The 20,228-nt window shown below is 39.3% G+C and overlaps 1 protein-coding gene across 10 annotated transcripts in view; it reads left to right on the forward strand.

The window, feature by feature from the left end:
• The window catches only part of CTNND2 (catenin delta 2), a 629,078-nt gene that overhangs the window by 197,728 nt on the left and 411,122 nt on the right, over positions 1-20,228 (forward strand). The window contains exon 1 of one of the 10 annotated variants that reach the window (XM_021386180.1): positions 14,936-15,165. The exons of the other annotated variants lie outside the window; for them this stretch is intronic. The gene's annotated coding sequence lies outside the window, so the exon portion shown is untranslated. Of the gene's footprint in view, positions 1-14,935; positions 15,166-20,228 lie in introns of those variants that run through there. 10 annotated transcript variants of the gene reach the window in all.

Raw genomic sequence — 20,228 nt, forward strand, 5'->3', positions numbered from 1 at the left:
AATGTGGAAATGTGGATTTCAAGTTTGAAGAGGTAAAATGTTATACTTTTTTTCTCATTCTTTTTTTTCTCTTTTTCTTCTTCATCTGTGAAAAATGCACTGCTGATGCTGGTATATTCCATAAGAGGGTAAAAATGTAACTTTGTGCAACAGGAAAACAAAGGGGCTATTGAAAAATAACCCAGCAAAAGCACTGTGATTGAAAGGTGACTACTTCTTGAAAAAAAAAATGCAATTTTTTTCATATGTATCCATACATATCAGAAGATAACCAGACATTTCACGGTGGTTGTCTTTTCACTGTATTGTGGTGTGTAAGTTGTTTTTATCTTACCTTTTATGCTACTGTGGTAAAAATCTCCTCCATACCATATCCTATGTCTAGTCACAGTGGTCAGTGTGCTTTCTTGGGAGTCATAAAAGAATTAGTTTCCTTTCTGAAAAGGACGTATGAACTGACTAGCCACAGATGGCTAAGAATGAGGGAACAGAGAAGTTCAGGAAAGAAAACTGCAGTGACTGAGTGAAAAGAACACAACTGTGCTCTTGCTGTACCTACTGGCAGGAGGCAAGACAAAGAATAGTACTACAACTGCAAAAGCAAATAGTGCATTGGGAAGAAGACTGGGAAGGAAACTGATTTGCCAGGGAAGGGAAACGACTCCAAATTCTTTAATGCGCAATGGAATTATTTTTTGCGTATGTTCTGAGAAGAAGAATCTGAATTGGTTTATTCTAATAGTGGACGACAACTCCAGTCAAATATTTCATGGAGGGAGTAGTGATCACCTCTTACAAAACACCTGGCGTAAGTACAGGTATGGGGCTGGTCAATGAGATGCTTGATGTTGGTGATCAGCTTGTTTAAAATTGATGCAAAATGATTATAGCTATTATAAATAATAACTTACTATCGATTGCCACATGGTTGTTTTCCATTTAAAGTATATCTCTTCTTATTCATTGTGTTTCTTTTGTGTTCAAGCTTTATATACTGTTAACAGGTCATATAAATCTATTAAATTAAAAGATATTGTGTAGAACAATTTGTTTTAATTACAAAATATCACATCTTCCATTTAACTGCGACTTTAATGAATGGGTATTTAATTAAGAGCTTTAAATCAGGTAATCAGTTTGCAGCACCAGGCGACAAGTAATCGGTTTATAACATGCAGTTGAACAATCAAAAGAAGCAATAGGTAAACCTTTTCCTGTTATTGTTTATTGGCTAATTAAATAATCTGGGCTCCAGGGTACATATAAAACAGGGAATAGATTTAAGTAGGAAGGATGCCAGAGGAGGGAACTCAACAGTGCTGAGGAAGCCGCAAAACTGTTGTTGGAGGCTTGTCATACAACTCAATATGTATGGTGTACCACCTTTTGCTAATGAAGGAAAGAAAGTGGCATACCATTGCCTATCTCTGGCAAATACATTGCAACTCTAATTATGAAACATTAAATATATTTACTATTGGCTATAATATTAAAGATCATGTCAGTTAAGTTTTGCTTTTTGAGGTAAAATTCAAATATATTTTTCGGATTTGCTTTCTGTTTCTAGATCCATTACATCTTCACTGATTCCTAATTGGATGAAACTGATTACACACTTCCATGAGAAAGCTACCGTTTACATGAATGCCTATTGGTATTCCCCTTCAAGAACACATGCAATAATTGAGTACCAATAATTGAACATACTCTTATGATTAGGCTGAGACACACCTGTTTTAGGAGAAGGAAAAACAGCTTTTCTATCTGCTTAGTCCTCCTACTCATTTGTATTTATCTATATTTAACTATCTTCATGTGAATTCAGATTTTGATGTAACAGACTTGAAGAACAAGTGCATTTTCTGGGCATGAGATTTCAGGCATAAATTATAGTATCCATCTCAAAACCTGTGGCTGCTCTACTGAGTCATTTTAGAGAGAAAGTCAATCTAAAAATATGAAGTGATGCAAAATCCATTACAATTCTGGGAAGTTACTCTTATGTTTTATTTCCTTTATGATTAAAAGCTTACTTCTTCTTTCTCTGTTTGTTTTGTTTTTCCTTCTGCTAAGCCAAGATGAACTGTGTGCTAAACTCTCTTGTGTAGATCATGTTTATATATCATAGCTAAAATACTTCTTAATGTTTCTTCCAAGAAATAATTACAGTGGGATAATTCTTTAAGGTCACAACTCAGTAGAAATGTTCGGGAAATGCTGGTGGTTTGTAAAAGGCATTCAAGTTTAGATAAGAGACCAAACCACACATGATCTTAAATTGAATATGTGTATTTAGTTATTAGTTTTACCTTTACGGCTTTTAGATTTCAGAAAACAATGTACATGCATGTGTAATTTTTTTTTTCTTTTTACGTTATGACAAGTGTAGCTTTTGTGTTTAAACTTCAAGAACAGATTTAATTGAATCACAGAATGGTTTGGGTTGGAAGGGACCTTAAAGACCATCTAGTTTCATCCCCCTTGCCATGGGCAGGGATATCTTCCACTGGACCCAGGGCCCCATCCAACCTGGTCTTGAGGACTTCCAGGGATGAGGCATCCACAGCTTAGCTGGGCAACTTGGTCCAGGGCCTTACTACTTTCTGGGGAAAAATTTTCTTCTTACATCTAAACTAAATCTCCTCTCTTTTAGTTTAAAACTGTTACCTCTTGTTCTATCACTACATTCCCTGATGAAGCGTCCTTCCTTATCTATCCTGCAGGTACCCTTTAGATACTGGAAGACTGCAGTGAGGTCTACCTGGAGCCTTCTCTTTTCCAGGCTGAAAAGCCTCAACTCTGTCAGCCTGTCCTGATAGGGGGGGTGTTCCATCCCTTGGGTCATTTTTGTGGCCGTCCTCTGGATTTGCTTCATTAGCTCCATGCCCTTCTTACACTGGGGGCCACAGGTGTGAACACAGTGCTGTAGGTGAGGTCTCAGGAGAAAAAGTAGAGTGGGAGAATCCCCTCCCTTGAGCTACTAGCTATGCTTCTTTTGATGCAGTCCAGGATACAGTTGACTTTCTGGGCTGCAAATACACATTGCCGTCTCGTACTGAATTTCTTGTCAAGCAGTACCCCCAAGTCCTCGTTCGGTCTGTTCCCTATCCACTTCTTGACCAGCCTTTATTTGTGCTTGGGATTGCCCCAACCTAGATGCAGTGCCTTGCACATGGACTTGTTATCTTCATGAGGTTTGAACAGGCCCACCTCTCAAGCCCCTCCAGGTCCTTCTGGATGGCATCCCTTCCCTCCAGTGCATTGACTGCACCATTCACTTTGGTGTCATTGGCAAACTTGCTGAGGTTGTGCTCGATCCCACTGTCCATGCTGCTGACAAAGATGTTAAACAGCACCGGTCCCAGCATCAACCCCTGAAGAACACTATTCATCACTGGTCTTCACTTGGGTGTCAAGTTGTTGACTACAAGTCTTTGAGTGCAACCATCCAGCCAATTCCTTATCCACTGAGTGGTCCATCCACTAAATCCATGGATCTCCAATTTAGAGACAGGAATTTCTTATCTTCCTTATCATATAGTATGAAAGTTACCATGATGATGGTACAAGATTTATGCGAGATTTGCTACATGATAAATAAGTGTAATAATGTTGCATATATTAGAGCTCTTTTACTGTGCTTCTGTCTCCATAGCTTACTAATAATGCATTGATTTTCCCTCTTCATTCTGCTAGAAGTGAGGAGCAAGGAGAAGGCATTTTTTTCAGTATAGGGAAGCTTATGAAGCTTGTTTCTTTTGCTGTTGTTCTAGGTACAACTTCAAAATACGTATTTCTTCCCATCACCTAGCAATGACTGCACAAAATACTGCATCTTTACAGTATGCTGACTGAAGAAACTGTTTTTCAACTTTCACAGCAGTTTTGGATTTGATCATGTGTATTGCCTTTCTGCTCAGATTGCAATTTAAATTTTCATACATTCAATGACTATTTGAGTGAGTTACAAAAATTGGAAGAAACGAAGACAAATTGGAGTCCTGAGTTCAGGTGAATCAGACCAGGTGCATTTTCTGAAGGTACAAATCTCCTCTATGTAATTTCAAATTTTAATTCTGATTAATATGAGCCTAACTGCATCTGTAGTAGAAAAAAAGATATCTCTGTCATAGTAGACAAGCACTTTACAGTTAGGCACCAAGATAAATACTACAAGAACTGCACAGGCAAAGTCACAGCATTAGAACCCAGCAAATTTGTGATTGCAAAGAAGCAGTACTCACTTACTTTGAATGTTCTTACAGTACTGTGGTATTTTCATTAAACATCATTGGAAATAATTGAAATCCTTCATCTGACCTCACCTGACTAGAATCTGGGGACTGGATTCAGGAAGTATTTTGCCTAAATAGCATTTAGCTTAATTTTTTGTTTTCTAGCCTAATGGTCTGTTGACAGTTCTGAAGAACTCATCAGCAAGTGACACATGCAGGCTCTCAGCCTGTGTGTGTGGCAACAAAAGATTCAGGGCAATAGGATTGTCCTGGATGTTCTTCTTTCCCTCCAGCTGCATCCTGGTTCTCCTGCTATGACAGCAAAACCTTTGAGAAAGGAGTCCTGAGTTACATGAGGAATGGCCCTGGCACTATGTTTCTTTATGGCTTTCTTACTCTCTGCAATGAAATGCTCTAACACAGCATCAGCCTTTGAGACAGTATGTCCCTTGGTGTCTGTGCAGTAGTGATAAATCACTCCTTTTATGCTGTCATTCTTTTTGTTCAGATTGGCTCAGGAGACGCAGTGATAAAGCATGCAATGCCAACTGGAAGCATCAGCATCATTAACAATGTTATGTTACTTTTCCATCTTCAACTATGAAGATAATAACCAAACAAAACCTATTATTTTAAACTGCACAGAGAAGTCTGTCTCAACATTATTCACACTGAGAAGTCAAAGTAACTTGAAATTGTATTTGATATAAAGAAAACTCAGGCTGAGAGTATTCCAAGTTTTCCTGTAATGCCCCATGTAATGTGGAGAACAACACTATCAAGACAGTAGAATGTGTGAAATAAAAACTAAAATTTACGAAGTAACTAGAAAAAATATTCTATATTAATTATTAAATTTTATTTTCAAATGTTGTCATGTAAGAGTATGACTGTACAAAAAGGAATGGATGAAAAGACTTCGGAAGTCTGAAAAATTTTGAAAAACCCTGTGTGAATCCTCCATAAAAATGAGATGATCTATGTGGTCTGAAGTTACAAGTATATTCTGAACATAATTTTTAAGCTCTCCTTCCTCTAACAAATGTCACTGAAGCTGTTCCGTGGTGAATGGTAGTATCACTTACTCACGTGTAGCACAGTGCAAAATGAATAATGCAAGAGGTACATAATAGGGAAATTATGTCCCTCCTTTTATTTATATATTTTTAAAGGGATTACGTTGCTAATTATGTTTTCAGTATGCAATAAGCTTGTTAAGGAGGCCTGGATCCAGCATTGGAATTACTACTTCAGTCATTCTTGTGAAAAAGTTTTTACTCCATGGAAGTCAGGAGAATTTGCAAGTATGCAACTGTGAAGATAATGCACAAGAAAATTCCTGAGACCTCAGTCTTTACTTTTGCTCATAACTTGAGCGAAAAACAATGTGCAAAACATTTAGGGTGGTGAATGGTCCTTTGCCGGGGCCATTGCACCTAGAGGTGACATTGTTAGGCAAGCAGTTCTGTGTCTGTAGACTGCCTGTCAGAGGGTCCAAAGAGACTTTAAAATAAAAAAGAGAGCAAAGTAGAAATATAAATATTAAACATCCTTTGCACATGGCAAATTTTTGACATGGCACATCTACCATAGTTTTTCCAAGCTCTTCATTTCTTCTGGCTGCACTGATCCTGTAAATACAGAGAAGCTATACTTTTCATATTTGTTCAATGAAAACTGTTATTATTTAATGTAAAAGTCTGGACTTTATGAATTTATTCCTCATTCCTAAAATGTTGGCTTATTTTCCAGAAAAGAATTGGTATATCTTGATTTATTATCACAGAAATAATGGTCATAAATTTCCTCTAAATCTACTTTTGCATGCATATCATAAAGCCATAATAATGTCAAGTTTTAAATAGAGCTCCTTGCTCACGCTTAATTGCTAAGCATGGCCAACATCAACCTTGTGAGTTTAATTGTGGTTAGTTGATCAAATAAAAAAAATCTATTCACATTGAGAAAAATATTACTTGTCCCACATATGGCACACAGTATTTTCTTTGATTTTTGCTTTCTCATGGATATTTGACTCAAGTAAATCAAAATATCTTTGCTATAACCACTAACCATTCCAGTGATATGGAAGCAGATAATAAGATATGTAGTTTGTAAACAAGAATTCTTTGAATCTTCTATGCTGTAGCCACTTTTGCTTAATCAGGCATTCAGTAATATGCCAGGGTTTTTTGTTTGTTTGTTTTGTGCTAATTCCTGAATTGAAAAATTACTTGGCATTTTTAAGTGCAGTAGAATGTATTAGATTTGTGAATTAGTTGTCCCATAACAGCTGACATGATGGGACAGAAAACCTAGAAAATTCCTTACTCTTTCTGAATACTTCGATTTAGTCATGAATGTTCTTCTCCATGATACTGCACAATCTTTTGTGTCAGACTCCCAAAACATTTCAAAGCCAGTGACGGATCCCCCAAGAAGGGAATTGTTTGTAAATTGGTGATCAGGTTAAAGAACAGTTCTGACATCTGAGACACCATTTGTAAGTCTTAGTTCTGTTCAGTGAACAGCTTGCCCATGAGGCAAGGCAACAAGCCATCCTCCCAGAGCTTTTGCAGCTTTTTTCCTGCAGTAGCGCTAATAGCCAATATCCCACAGGCTGTGAGAGCTGGTGAAGGAGCCTCTCTGGGCTCTATGCTCTCCTTACCAACTGCTTTCAATTATGTTCCCACAGGCTAAGTAATTCGCTTTAGGCTTATGAAAAAGTGTGAATTAATCTCCAGACTGACTTTGTTCCGGTACCTACTGCTGTACAGCTGGCAAAAGACATTTCTTTTAGCTGAACTGTCATTGTCTTCATTAGCATGAAGGAGCAGGAACATGAACATGATTATCAATTATGATTATTACTTATTTACATCTGCTTGAAATTAGAGGTTCTTGAGAAGGTTATTTGTTTTATTCTTCATGAGAAAAAATATTTTCATTAAAAAAACAGACAACATTTTGATAGTTATTTTGCTGTATTAAGACAGTCTCTAGAATATGCTGTTTTACATGTTGTACGTTACCTGCTAGGAAGCTGTGCTACCTACAGCTACAGGTTGTACAATATATTGTAAGTGCTAAGCTGGATTAATTTTTAGTTGTGCTTTGCATGTAAGTTTCTTTTTAAGTGTGGAAAAGCTCATTTAAACTGCTGCAATATGTTCTCTTTATATATTTACTCCTGGGATGTCCATGGCAGCTATGGGTGCTTACCAATATTGTATAAACACCTGTTTTCAGAGCTTCCCACAAGTGCAAATGTAACTTCAAATCATAGAATCATCAAGGATGGAAAAGACCATGAAGATCGTCCAGTCCAATAATCAACCCATCCTCACCATGCCCACTAACCATGTCCCTCAGTGCCACATCCACACATTGAACACCTCCAGGGATGGTAACTCCACCACCTCCCTGGTGGTAGAATTATCACAATCACTGACTACGCATTTAAAAGTTTGTTGCATCAATATTTACTGTTAAAATAAGTAAAAGATCCAGTTGTACGCTGTCTAAGCCATGAGCAGCTATTAGAATCAGTGCTTTTGTTCTCAAAACAACATAGGATGTGCCTGTATGTAGAGAAGAACTGCCTTGCTTGATCTCTGGGTACACAATTCAGTCCTTAAGTGGGCAGGTAGAGGTGGGCTGAAGGATGTTTTATAGAGTGATGTGTATCGTCATATTCCTTCCAGGCACACAAGAGGTGTAGTGGGGCTGCTGCTCCCTGAGAGGGGCAGCGATCAGCACTGGGGCGTTAGGCTGAGCCAGGCTCATGGGCAGAAGAGCAGAGGTCTGGCACTGGGGTCTGCAGGCATTTCTCAGGGAACAGGTTGGGCTTACAGGGGATCATGGGGGTTTTTGAGGTGATAATTGTCCGTGCTAATTTTTGAAGCATAAAGAAGAAGACAAAAAGCAAGTCAGACTTAAAAAATAAATAAATAAAGTATAACTCTTACTGCTATTCAGGCTTCCATGGTATGAGCGACCAGCAACATAGGCTTCAAATAGTGAAATAGTGTAAAGAGAAAGGGCTGTAGGTGTTTTTTCTCAACAAAGTACTTTTGGGATTGTATGAGGGACAGAGAAAGAACACATCAGCAGAGAGAAGAGAGTGCTGGGATTTCTGTTGTGTTTCTTGAAGTAACTAGGCTTAGCCTAAAGTTAGAACTGAGACACATGGAAGAGAAGGGAAAGGTAACAAGAGAGAGCGTGGAGAGAGTAGAATGATGGAGCTGCAGAGTGAAGCTGAGTGGTGTGGGAAGGATGTTATCTAAACATAGCACCTGTAAGTTATTAGAGTGAATGCATGATTGACTGGAGAATGTTTGCCAAAGTTTAAGTCACTTAATTAGTCTGCTAGTCACTGGCCTAATTGCTTTCTCTTGGGCATGCATAACGATGTTTCTTTTCTTTTTCTGCAAATAATTTTTAAAAAAGTTCTAAAAGTAGAATTTGAGGCCTTGCGAGCATAGTTCCGTATCTTCCTGTTCCCCAAAGTCATTATATCCTTTATAAAACTTATAAAACAGGTGCACTCCGTGTTTTTTATCGGATCAAAAGTCTAAACTAAAATCCCAAGCAGTCATGGTTTTCCCATTTTCCCCCAAAATTCTCTGAAATAGATTTCTTTTGTACCTGGTATGACTGCTCATGAAGATTAATGAGTCTGTCACCCCCAATGGAATGGTGGGTGAGGTCATTAATGAGTGCATTTCTTTCTTTGCTGTTGGTATCACTGACTCAAATACCTTTTGGAACCTCAGATTCACTCCCTGATCTTACCTGTTCTCATTTTCTCCCTTCATCTCTATGACTCCTTACGATCAGGTTAACTTATTTTCATTTGTAGCAATCGTTCATCAATTTATTCTGAGATCTTCCACAAACAATATAGAAATCCGTTAAATCTTTATAACAGGTTAATCTCAACTGATAATTACTCATTAATCTTGCTGGAAATACACATTTTCTTGAGCCTATTGCCAAGTCAGAAGCCTGAGAAAAAAAAGTGAAGTATTTAATCTGTTTTGTAAAGTTTGTTAATGACAAATTCTGGCTGACGGATTGGAAAATTAGGTTCACTGTGTTGGGGTGCATTCAGTTTTAAAAAGTGATTAACTGTATGCCAAGCTGTCAGAGGAATTTTGCATGAAAAAAGAGAAGTTGTTAACATTATGTCTAAGCCCAATGATTTCATAATGTACATTTTAAATATACATGAAAAAAAAAAATCAGCAGTATACGACCATTTTCAAAAAGTGAGGTATTGAAACTACCAAAATAGAAGATTCAAAGAGTTTTTTATTACTCCCTCATTCCCTTCTCTTATTCTTTTCCCAATATCTTTGACTTTAAAAACACTTTTATTTTCCCTCTAGAATTTTAGTTGTGCTTGCATCTGCTTGGTAATTCAACTGGACCTAGAATTTGTCCTTCCTGAAAAGCTCCTCCTTACTCATACCCTCTCATCAAGCCACAGCTACATCCTCAGAGACTCTGTTTTTCAGAGCGGCAGTAGTTTCTGATACAGGTAGGCCAGAGTTTAGGATGATTTAGAATTCCCATGCTTGCTAAGTTAATCACAGCTATTTTATGTCAATTTGCTTAATATATAATTTCTGCAGTTGCTTAAGTGTCTGAGTAAAGGTCAGATTGATTTCTTGGCTTCTACCTGCTGAACTTCTGCTGCTTCCATGTACTGCTATCACAACATCTTTATTTGTGATTGATTTGTTGAATTCAAAAATTGATAAAGTTTTTCAATACTGTCCACTCCCACCATGGATTTCCATTATGTTTTTGATTAGTAGATCCTGCCCTGTAATGTATATACGGTAGGTTTACTTGAAAACCAAAATATTTCCCTTCTGTAAAAAAAAAATAAAAATAAAAATCACATTTGTCCTCATCTCTTACATTGCACTGTGCTGTGTGGCAAAAGGCTTATATTCATTTTCAAGATCTTTTTGGAAAAAAATAGGCTGATGCTACCAGGCAAGTAGAATAGTTTTACATTCAGAAAGAAGAGGAAAATAACCTGTTGTGAGCAGCAAGTCTCTATTCTTGGGCAGAGATGAATTCCTAGATAAAAGGATATATTTCTTCTTTGCCTTGTGACATGAAGTAAGACTTAAAAAGCCTTCTAGTTGTTTGGAGCGACTGTGAGACTAAAGAAGTGACACTGTGTAAGACTGTTATGACATGTGAAGCTACAGCATGCTTGTTCTGCAGACTCAAAGTGCCCCTTTGGATCTTGAACTCATTTTAGTTTGATAGAAAACTCATCACAACGTTTGACTACTACAGAGCTTCAGCATCACAGGTGTTGAACTATACCTGACATTTGTATACATCATACATGATTTACCAAGTGGAATTTGGCTACAGATACTGCTTTGTGGCTTTGTGTTGTAGTGATAAATTATTTCTGTCACTGATTACCTCACCCAGCAGCGCAGTACATAAATGTAATAATGCATTTTCATATTCCATTTGTTTGTTCCAATATTGATTTTTTTTCAGTGTACCCTTTTTTTCCCCTAGGACTTACTTTACTGTTAAGTAAAGTAATTTTGAGATTTCCTTTACTTGAAGAACATTTTTTAACTGAAAAAAAATCCTGTGTTTAAGGGCTAAATAGCAGACATCACCCTGCACTCTAAGATTTCTCATTAATTAAGACCTTCTCATTAATTTGTTTTTCCATAGTTCCGTGTTGTCACTGTGACAAATACGTTGTTGAACTGAGATGTCATTTGAATGCACTTGTGACAGAAGCAGTGGCCTTCCTTCCGCTGCATACTGTTGTGCAAAATGCTAGTCTCCTGAAACAACACTTTGACAATGGGAGCTTCCTCTGCTCATGTTTAAGATCATTCCTCATATGCTACTCCTGCACCCCATCTTCTTTGTCACTTGTTCAGCACAACATTCCTAGTCAGGGAAAATAAGTCTTTTGTTGCCTATGAAGTGATGTTTCTTTTTCCATTTTCCTAACATTTTGAGCTAGCAGTATGCATCAGAAAGGTGTGAAATCAGACCTTGAAGTCTGAATCAGCGTGGACAATTAGATTTTGGTTGATAAGGAAACCTTTTTTAGCAACTTTTTGATGTGGAAGTGAAGTGAGTTGGTAGTTGTCTTATTCCAGTTCATTGTGTTTGGTTTTGCTGTGCCTCTGGTCAATTTTTCTGATGCAGTGAACAGGCATCATTCTTGGAGACTAAACCAGCAGCATGCCTGATGCTACACCATTTTTCTTCTGAAGTCAGTTCAACAGGAAATACTGTTAACAAAATGCAAAGTACAAACTAGTCCCATTTGTGCTTACAGGAGCACAACACAATTCCATAAATGTTAATTTATTGTAGAGGTAGAATATTTGGGGATGTTGATGGTGAGAATGATGATTTCTCCAATTTCTCTGATTTTTATTTTATACTATTGCCCCGGCAGATCACACAGATGTGATTGTTGAGAAGGATATGCATGCTTTCAACACAGTAAGCATGAAGTACAGTAAGTGGAACTGTGTAGTTAAGAGAAATCTGATAAGGAGCTCCCTGTGAACTTTTAAAACTGAAAATCTTGTTCTCCAAAAATTTGCAGAAATCACCAGTTAGTTGAGGGTTTGGGAACAGCACTTCCATAAGTGTGAGCTCTCCATAGTAACTCTGATTGTCCTCAATCTGTTACCACTGGAATCACAGTGACTTCTATTTCTTGTTTTCAGAAAGTCATGGATATACCCAACCCTTCACAAAATGTTTTGTTTTCTACTGTCTGACTTCAAAGTGACTCCTATTCTGCAAAGTTATTGTTGGGTGTGGAGGAACTTTGAGAAATACTTATAAATTGACAGATAAATTGAGATGGTAGAGGATTTCTAGGTGGCTCTTTTAACAAAGTTTGTCAGAAAGTGTTTGAGTGCACAGTCTTTTTTTTTTCCTAAAATTACTGAAGTGATAGCTCTCATAGTGAAACAGAGTAAGTCTTAAAGACCGCTTGGTCTGTAGAATCTTTCTAGAAGAATTCTGCTATTCATTAATGTTGCAGTACATAAAGAGTGGAAGTTGGTGGACATAAATGATGTATATTACTGTCTGTTCAGACCCTGAAAAGGGCTTTCTTCTTTATTATGGAAGAACAAAATTCCCTGTGTACACTGCTTGAGCTGAGTATGCAATGCAAGATACGTTGTAGGGGTCTGCAGAGTCACCATACAGTGTCACAGAAAAACCTCATTTGTTTCTGGTAACCCCAAATCAAAACAGAAATGTGAATAAAACACAAGAAGAAAATGGGACATAGGCCTGAACCTTAGAAAACATCTGAGGTTTTGCAGTAATTGCAATGTTATTTCACGGTAACTTTAGCGTCACAAAATAGAAAATGGTAGTAGAGAAAGAGGAAGGATTCGGGACTAATCTCTGCCTGACTATGCATAAATCATCAAGCAAAAGAACAGCTAAATTTGTGCTAGAAAGGATTTAGTAGACAAAAGAAGCTCCACGACATTACAGAAACAAGTAAAATATTAACTCAGTAAATATTTATGTGATTTTAAGTGTAGTAACCTGTCTGCTTTGTACAGCAATTTATTCCATGTGTATATCCTCTTGGCTTACTAGACACATTAAGGTGTGCACAAGCTAACCTAACCTTTACCGCTGGCCTTAGTACAGCTCTCTTGAAATATTTACAGATTTATCTCATCTGAAAAAAACAAAGATTTGAACACTGATGTTTTTCATTCAAATAATGAAGAATGCAGCTAGTTGCAATACTCCAGGTGTTTGGAGATGTTTGAAATGATTCCGAAGAATCAGTGTGAAAAGTACAGCCCATGTGCATTTGGATTGATTTAAAATGACGTGAATGTTAGCATAATGGTTCAGAGATAACCATTCATATTCTGCTAAGTGCTACAAAAGTCCGGCACATATATCTGAACTCTGTTATCAGTATACCAACTCGAGGGCAGTAAGCATTATTAGAAAGCCTAAAATACATTTTAGAATTTCCTGCTAGTTTTCCCTGTCCAAACTTTCAAAGTTTGCACATATTCAGAATACAAATAGAGCATCAGTGGAACACTTATGGATATCAATTTTAAGTGTACAGGAAACACTGTGATTCATAAACACATATATTCTAACAACATGAAGGGATGTAGGTTTAAAATGAAAATCGTTTTCTTACATTTTCAGCAATCAGTTTTATGTGGGATAGGATCTCTTTACATAAAGATTATTTAACAACTCTCTCATGAATCTATGGTACTCCATTTTGATCACTGACCTCTGCAACAAGAGTGAAACCTCTTTGTATTTGATAGTTAGGGTGAATTCCTCTATTAATTATACTGCTGGATTCCATTCTTTGTGCACAGCTACAATAGATGCAATGATTATCTAGTGCCTGTTTTATTATTTTTTTTCAGCAGAGCATTTCTGAGATGGTGATGCATATTGGCTTCATTGAAATGAAGCAGGATGGCCATCCGCAGCGTTTCAGTGAAACAGTACGTGCTCAGACTCCTGCATAATTAATCACCCCTCGGAGACATTATTTCATGTGGAGTAGATTTTCTTCTATTAAATTGCCATTTATTTGTGACCTTTAATTTATCATAAACAATCTCCTTTCTACATCCTAGGCGGCAAAGGAGAACAACAGTAAATTGTTCCATTGTTCTCCTTAAGTGACACTTACAGCTTGGCAGCATTACAAGGGAGCGAGTGTGTCTGCAGTTCAGGAGCTGAAAGGGCTTTACAAAGCATTTTTAATCCATCGTGCCCGGCATCATTTTACCTCCATGAAGTTTTAGAAATACAGTTCATTGTTGGGATTTCTCCTTCCGAAAGTTTTCTGGGGGAATGCTAACAGCATCCTTTTCTCTTGGTGCAAGTTTTTTGATGCTTGAACACCTGGAGGCGCTCAAGGCCAGGCTGGATGGGGCCCTGGGCAGCCTGACCTGGTGGGTGGCAGCTCTGCCCACGGCACAGGGTTGGGGCTGGGTGGGCCTTGAGGTCCCTTCCAACCCAAGCCATTCTATGATGCAATGCCTGGCTGCACTCTGAGCGTGCGTGGACCCTTGCTGTTCACTTTTGGGGGGAATTGGGGGGATTTATCCTGGGGAAGGCTGGTACAACCCGGGTCAGCACTGTGTTGTTTTTTTTTCCTTTCAGGCCCTGAAATGTCACCCTTTCCTTCCTACATTTCCCATGTCCAGTAACGTCGAGCAAAACTGAGCCCAGCCTCACTGTGACATTTAGAGAGAAGGCTGCTGAAATGTGCACATAAATCTTATGGCTCCCAGCCACTCACACACGGCTGGCTGGCAAAGGACAGCAGGTGCCTGGCTGCTGTGGTTCAGGAAAGGGAATGGTTCTCTCCCAGCAAAAAGGTTTTTTTCCCTTACAATCTGGATTGAACATGCAATAACTTTAAGAAAAGGCTGAAATGCAAGCCTACTGTCCGGCCCTTCAGCCTTCGAGCTCAACGTTAGCAGCAAGTAACCGCCAGCACAACGACAGCACAACTGTGGGGACAAAGGGCGGGAAACGCCGCTAGGCGGTGCTTCTGGCAGTGGGCGGGGCGTGCGGGGACGGTGGGCGGGGCGCGGGCTGATGAAATGTTGCCTCCACGGCGCGGCGGGGGCACGCGCGCCGTTGCCATGGCGACCTTTGTGCCTGGCTGCGCCGGTGGCTGGGCCCGGCACGCGGAGCGGCTGCGGGCGGGGGGAGGCGGGCAGGGCTCGGCGCTGGCTTTCGCTTTTCTCAGCCCCCGGCATGGCCGGCAGCGCGCCCCGGCGGGCTTCCGCCGGCACCTTAAGTTTCACCCCGCCAGCGGCCGCGGGAGGAAGCGGCATGCCGTAGGGCGGGCTCCGCGCGGGCGAGGCGAGTGTGCTGCCCTCAGGTAAAGCTGTGCGGGGCGGCTCACGGGAGGGCTCTTGCGAGCGGCTGCTGCGGGCGGTGCGGGACCTCGGGGCGCTGTGCGGGACCTCGGGGCGCTGTGCGGCGCTGGGAGGGAGGGCTGCAGGGAGTGCTTGGCTTCGGGACGGGGAGACGCTGGGTGACCTGTGGCTGCTGGCCGCTGAGTCCTCTCCGTGTACCGGGTGTTGTGCGTTTCTTTGTTGGCTGGTTGGTTGTTTTACGCAGTTCTTGGTTGGAAAAGGACATCAGTCGCTTCTCCCCCCTGAACAAAACCAAACCAGCAACGCTTCCCCACCAAAAAAAAAAAAAAAAAAAAAAAAAAATCTCAGGAATGGTGATGTTAAAGTGCATGAGAAGCAAGAAAGTCAACGTTCCGCCACGAGGTTTCATTCATGCCCTTACCCAGGGTTACTGGGACTAGGAGTCTTACTTGTTTCAGCTCATCTACAGCTAAGGTTGGAGAAAATCTTTAAAAATCAGGAATTCCGCTAAGGTAAAATAATCTCCTCTTTCTTGCCCCCAAATGTCCCTACATTGTAGCAGACTTAGAGCTTGCAGACCTGTTGCTGTGCACTCGTACCCTGGAAAATCTTCCTAATGAGTGCCTGCTGTCAGCTGTGGTGACTGACGTCTTCTTTGTCAGATTGTAATACTGAATAAGTGAGAGCGGGATTTGCGTTTCCTATAATTCTGTTTAATCTCGGAGTCTTCAGTAAGCTTTTCAGGTAGATTTAAGTGTAGATGGGTCAACTAATTTGAAATTCACTACAGAGGATTAGTGCAAATAATGCATGGCTTCGTCTGGTGCTGCTGAGGTCCCACGGAAATGTACCCGACTGTTCTAGGAATTAAGCAAGTGAATTTTGTGTGCAACTTAGTTATGTGATCAAGTCCAAACAGCCTTTACAGTTACAGATCTGTATATAGGGGAACAGTGCATTTTCTGGCTTGATCTTTTGGCTGAATTCAAGTGAAATATCTAAAAATCTTATGAGACATAAACAAAAACTCCATTGTCTTATACCTACAGCAAATGGAGTGTATAGAGCAGACTGATTTTCAGTATTACTACTGACTTGGGATACTGCAGGAATGTGTTATTAGGGATTAACCCTATTTATTAGGGGAGTGCGCTTGTCGGAGTACATGAATAAGCAGTACCCTGCAAAGGTCCATGCTAAATCAAACATATGGCTATGAGGGATTTCTGTTTGATATCACCATGATGGGTAGATGTTGTTGTTAATTTTGCAAACTATTACTTTTTTTTTTATCAGACTAGTTTTATTGCTCAGTCTTTGGATAAGGACTGGTTTACATTCATTCTTTCCCTACCCCTCCCTTCTTTCTCTTTTTTGATGTATTCCAGAGTGTTCAGCATGAATAATCTTCTTTTGGATGTTCAGATCCTTAATAGAGCAATAGAACTATTTTAATCAATGCCCCACTGATCTAAGCTGGTTCCTTGTTGACCCAACTGATCTTATTAACTAGTTTGTGCCATTGGGTTGATTTTTAGTATGGCTACTGAACTTTTTATGTGATACTTTTGAGTTGGCTGTAGTGTCTCGAAGTGTTCTTGTTACTGTGTAAATAGTTCAGTAGCTTTGAAGTTGTATACAATTTGTTATTACTGGCTTTGGAAGGTAATCGTGGGAGACCTTCCATCTTCCTCTCCTGTCCTTTGAAATGGAAGGTGTGAAGATGCTGGTTGAGTCGGCATTGTGGGGAGGATGTTGATGTGAGCCAGAGCCAGTTCCTGAGGGACTTGGCAAAACAGTACTTGAAGTTGTTTCAGGACTGATTTCAGTCTCCTTTTCTAAAGTCCCCTACGTCGAGTGTAGAAATCCAAATTCGGTTAAGTCCCTAATAGAGTGTGTGCTCTATAGAGCCTAGTGCAGCTGATAAATATTTCAAGAAGCTGAAAGTTAGTGATACATTTAAAATGCACTGCTAAGCTGAGATACTTCATGGTCCTTTGCGTACACATTTACATTATTCATTTGTGCTGTGCAGGTAGATAATGGGCCAAATTTATCTTTAGTATTACTTCACTGATTTCTGAGTAACTGAGCTAATTCAACCATACATGTACATCTTGATTTTTTTTTTTTTTTTGGAAGTTCGAGGCAAAGTTGGAATTACTTCAGTGATTTTATTATACAGGTAGAAGTTGTTTATGTAGAAACTAATGATGTATCAGAAGCTTAGGCATTCATTCATTAAAATAATCATAAGCAGAAAGTATCATTTTTTCTTCTGCCAAAAAAAACACAAAAAAAACCAAAACAAAAAAAAACGTGTTCAGTCTTCCAGTTGCTGCTCTAGTCGTCTAGTTGCTGAACCCTAAGGTAACTGAGTTTTTATCCCACACAGAGGTGGGATAAAAACTGCTGTCTGCCAGTGGGAAAAATTCATCCTAATAACCTACTTAATTAGAAGATCTTGACACACTTTCTTATACCATGATACTTACTTATAACACTTTCTCTGTTTTAAGTAGCTTTCCCCACAGTGGGTCTGTAGTACTAACATCTGCACCATTTGTGTGTATGTGTGTGTATATAAACGTGTACAAGCTGTATGTATAAATCTGCTATATAAAGTTGGTTATTGTTTTGTTGGAGTTTTCTTGCTTTTTTTTTTTGCCATTTTTTTTTTTTAGCAGGGATCAATGCTGCAGGCAGTAACTGGGGCCAGTTCAGTGAGAAATTTTAAATATTTATTTCTGAGATCCAAAGTGTTCCTTCCAGAAAACTGCTAGCAGGGGTATCATGCCAATACAAGTAGCCTCTGTTCGAGGTCTTGACCTCTGGTGTAAAGCTCTCAGAATGGCGATTCCATTAATTGGCCTTTGAGAAAAGCTGATCTGATGCTTAAGGCAGGCACCTTGTCTTCCCAGCCTTGAACGTATGCCCTCTGTGGTGACACAACTGTGAATCTATCTCAGTCTGTCTTGACTGCAGCAAGATTGTGAAGATTTTTGAGGATCTGGAAGAAAGAGCAATTAGAAACTCAACTAGATTTCAGCTGAAGTAAACCTCTCTTTGCCTGCCCCGTCTCACCCCTTCTAATTACAGCATGTGGCTGGGTTGCTCCTCAGAGGTCCTTGATTTTACAGCAGTGGAATGGGGCAAGTCAAAACACGGAAGCATATAGGAAAAAGACTTATAAATTTAGACTGTTACCTGAGAATTATCAGCATTGTGTTTAATTTGTGTTCAGACAAATGCTAAAAGTTTTATTCTCAACAGGTTGAAATACTTTGAAGCTTGAGTGACTTCCACAGCTTTTGAAGTTGTCGGAGAAGTTAGGAGCTGGAACCCTTCTCCGTACTGTGCTATGAAAGGCCATAGAATATTTTTGGGACTGGAATAATCCACTCGTGGACAGTTTCTGCTGAAGCTATAGGCAGTGAAATAGATATTGTTTTAACCAAGTGAGTTATAGAACTGAGTCATTTGGTGATCAACCAACACTTAGGAAGTTGTCACTGTTTTTTTTCTGGTTTTTTTTTTTTTTTTTGTAGTGGCCTTCCTGATAGTGACGAATATTATATTTTTTTCTTTAAAAGAAAACCTGCATTGCCTGAACAGTATTATCAGTGAGCATGTATGTACCATGTGTTAAGATATTTTGGTAGATTAATACTGATTTGTATTGCTTTTAACCATTCTCTTAGGCTCGTGCAAGCATAATTTCATGATGTTTGTGCCTGAAGTAGTAGCAAGTGGTTCATTTGGAAACTGAGGACAGTTGTCTTTGCTTTCTAGTACATAGAGACTCTCATTGTGGCGTATGTTATTTCACCTTAAATGTGTACGTACCGGTTCCTTGTTAGATTTGCATAAACAGTTGCTGAGTGATGCTGCTGGCTACAGGCATGCTGTGCACCATGGTGAGAGAGGTAGGCTGCTGCAGCGCGGCACAGCGAACTCCATAGGAAATGACAGCATCCCTATTGCAGCTGTAGTAGGTGCTCATTTCTTATTTGTGAGGCTACTGTGTTTTGTTATTTTTGTTTCCTTGTGGTAGTTCTGAGGTCCAGCGTGGTTGAGTTAGCCTCCGCCTCTTGATACCCCCTCACTCCTTTGTTTTTGAGTGAATTTATTAGTATCATCTCAATAGTAATAGGCAGTTCTACTTTGATTTCCTAACAGAGCTGACCGCTTCAGTACTGAGTTTGCTTTTCAGTGCATACAACTTCTTCAGCCTTTCTTAGCTTTTCAATGTGTGAAAGGGATGTGCCGTAATCTAACACAAGTTCTCTTGTCTAGATACTAACATTCATCCATCATCAATAATACCAGAGTGATGCATTTGACTAAGATGTAGATAATAACATAAAGCGAATAGATGATATTATATACTGTTTTTCCTTTTTTACTGTTATTTTAATAGCTCATCTTTAGATGGGTCGATATTATATCACAGAGCCCAATCTAGCTTGAACCTTCTAATGTCTTTCACTTGGACTGTTGAAGCTGTTTGTTGTCATGTGCTGGACTCTATGCAAGACACCTGTAACTTAGAAAACCTCAAATTCTTCTCATGCAAGAAGTAAATTGTTTATAAGAGGTCTTTTTTTTTTTTTTTTTTAAATTATTCTCCTTCAGGGATGTGATGCTATGCATCAGCACTGGTCTAGTTTCTGAACAGTTGTCCCTTGTCTCCGGAGCTGATTCTTTCAACTGGCTTTGGATGTGCTAAAAATTCAATAGCCAAACTTCAGATTGAGAGTCAAGCATACAAATGGCTCAGTGTGAGTTTTCTGTGAGCTGCTGCTTGGGCTATGCTGCTTTTCTTCAGCTCGCTCTGCCCAGTGACATAGTTATTTTTCATTATTTGTCTTTCTCTGACATTGAAAGCCATTATTTGTGCACAGCCAAATACTCCTAGGGTATGACTCTTTTTAAATAATTTCCTACCTAACTGACGTTCAGACTTATTTCCTGGGTCCTTCAAAACATCTGCTGTCAGTTTTAGACCCTGCCATTAGCCTGGGAGGGAGTCCTCAGTTCTCATGTGAAATTCAGTGCCATTAAG

The sequence above is a fragment of the Numida meleagris genome, chromosome 2 (assembly GCF_002078875.1).
Source record: "Numida meleagris isolate 19003 breed g44 Domestic line chromosome 2, NumMel1.0, whole genome shotgun sequence".
In the NCBI taxonomy this organism is placed as follows: Eukaryota; Metazoa; Chordata; class Aves; order Galliformes; family Numididae; genus Numida; species Numida meleagris.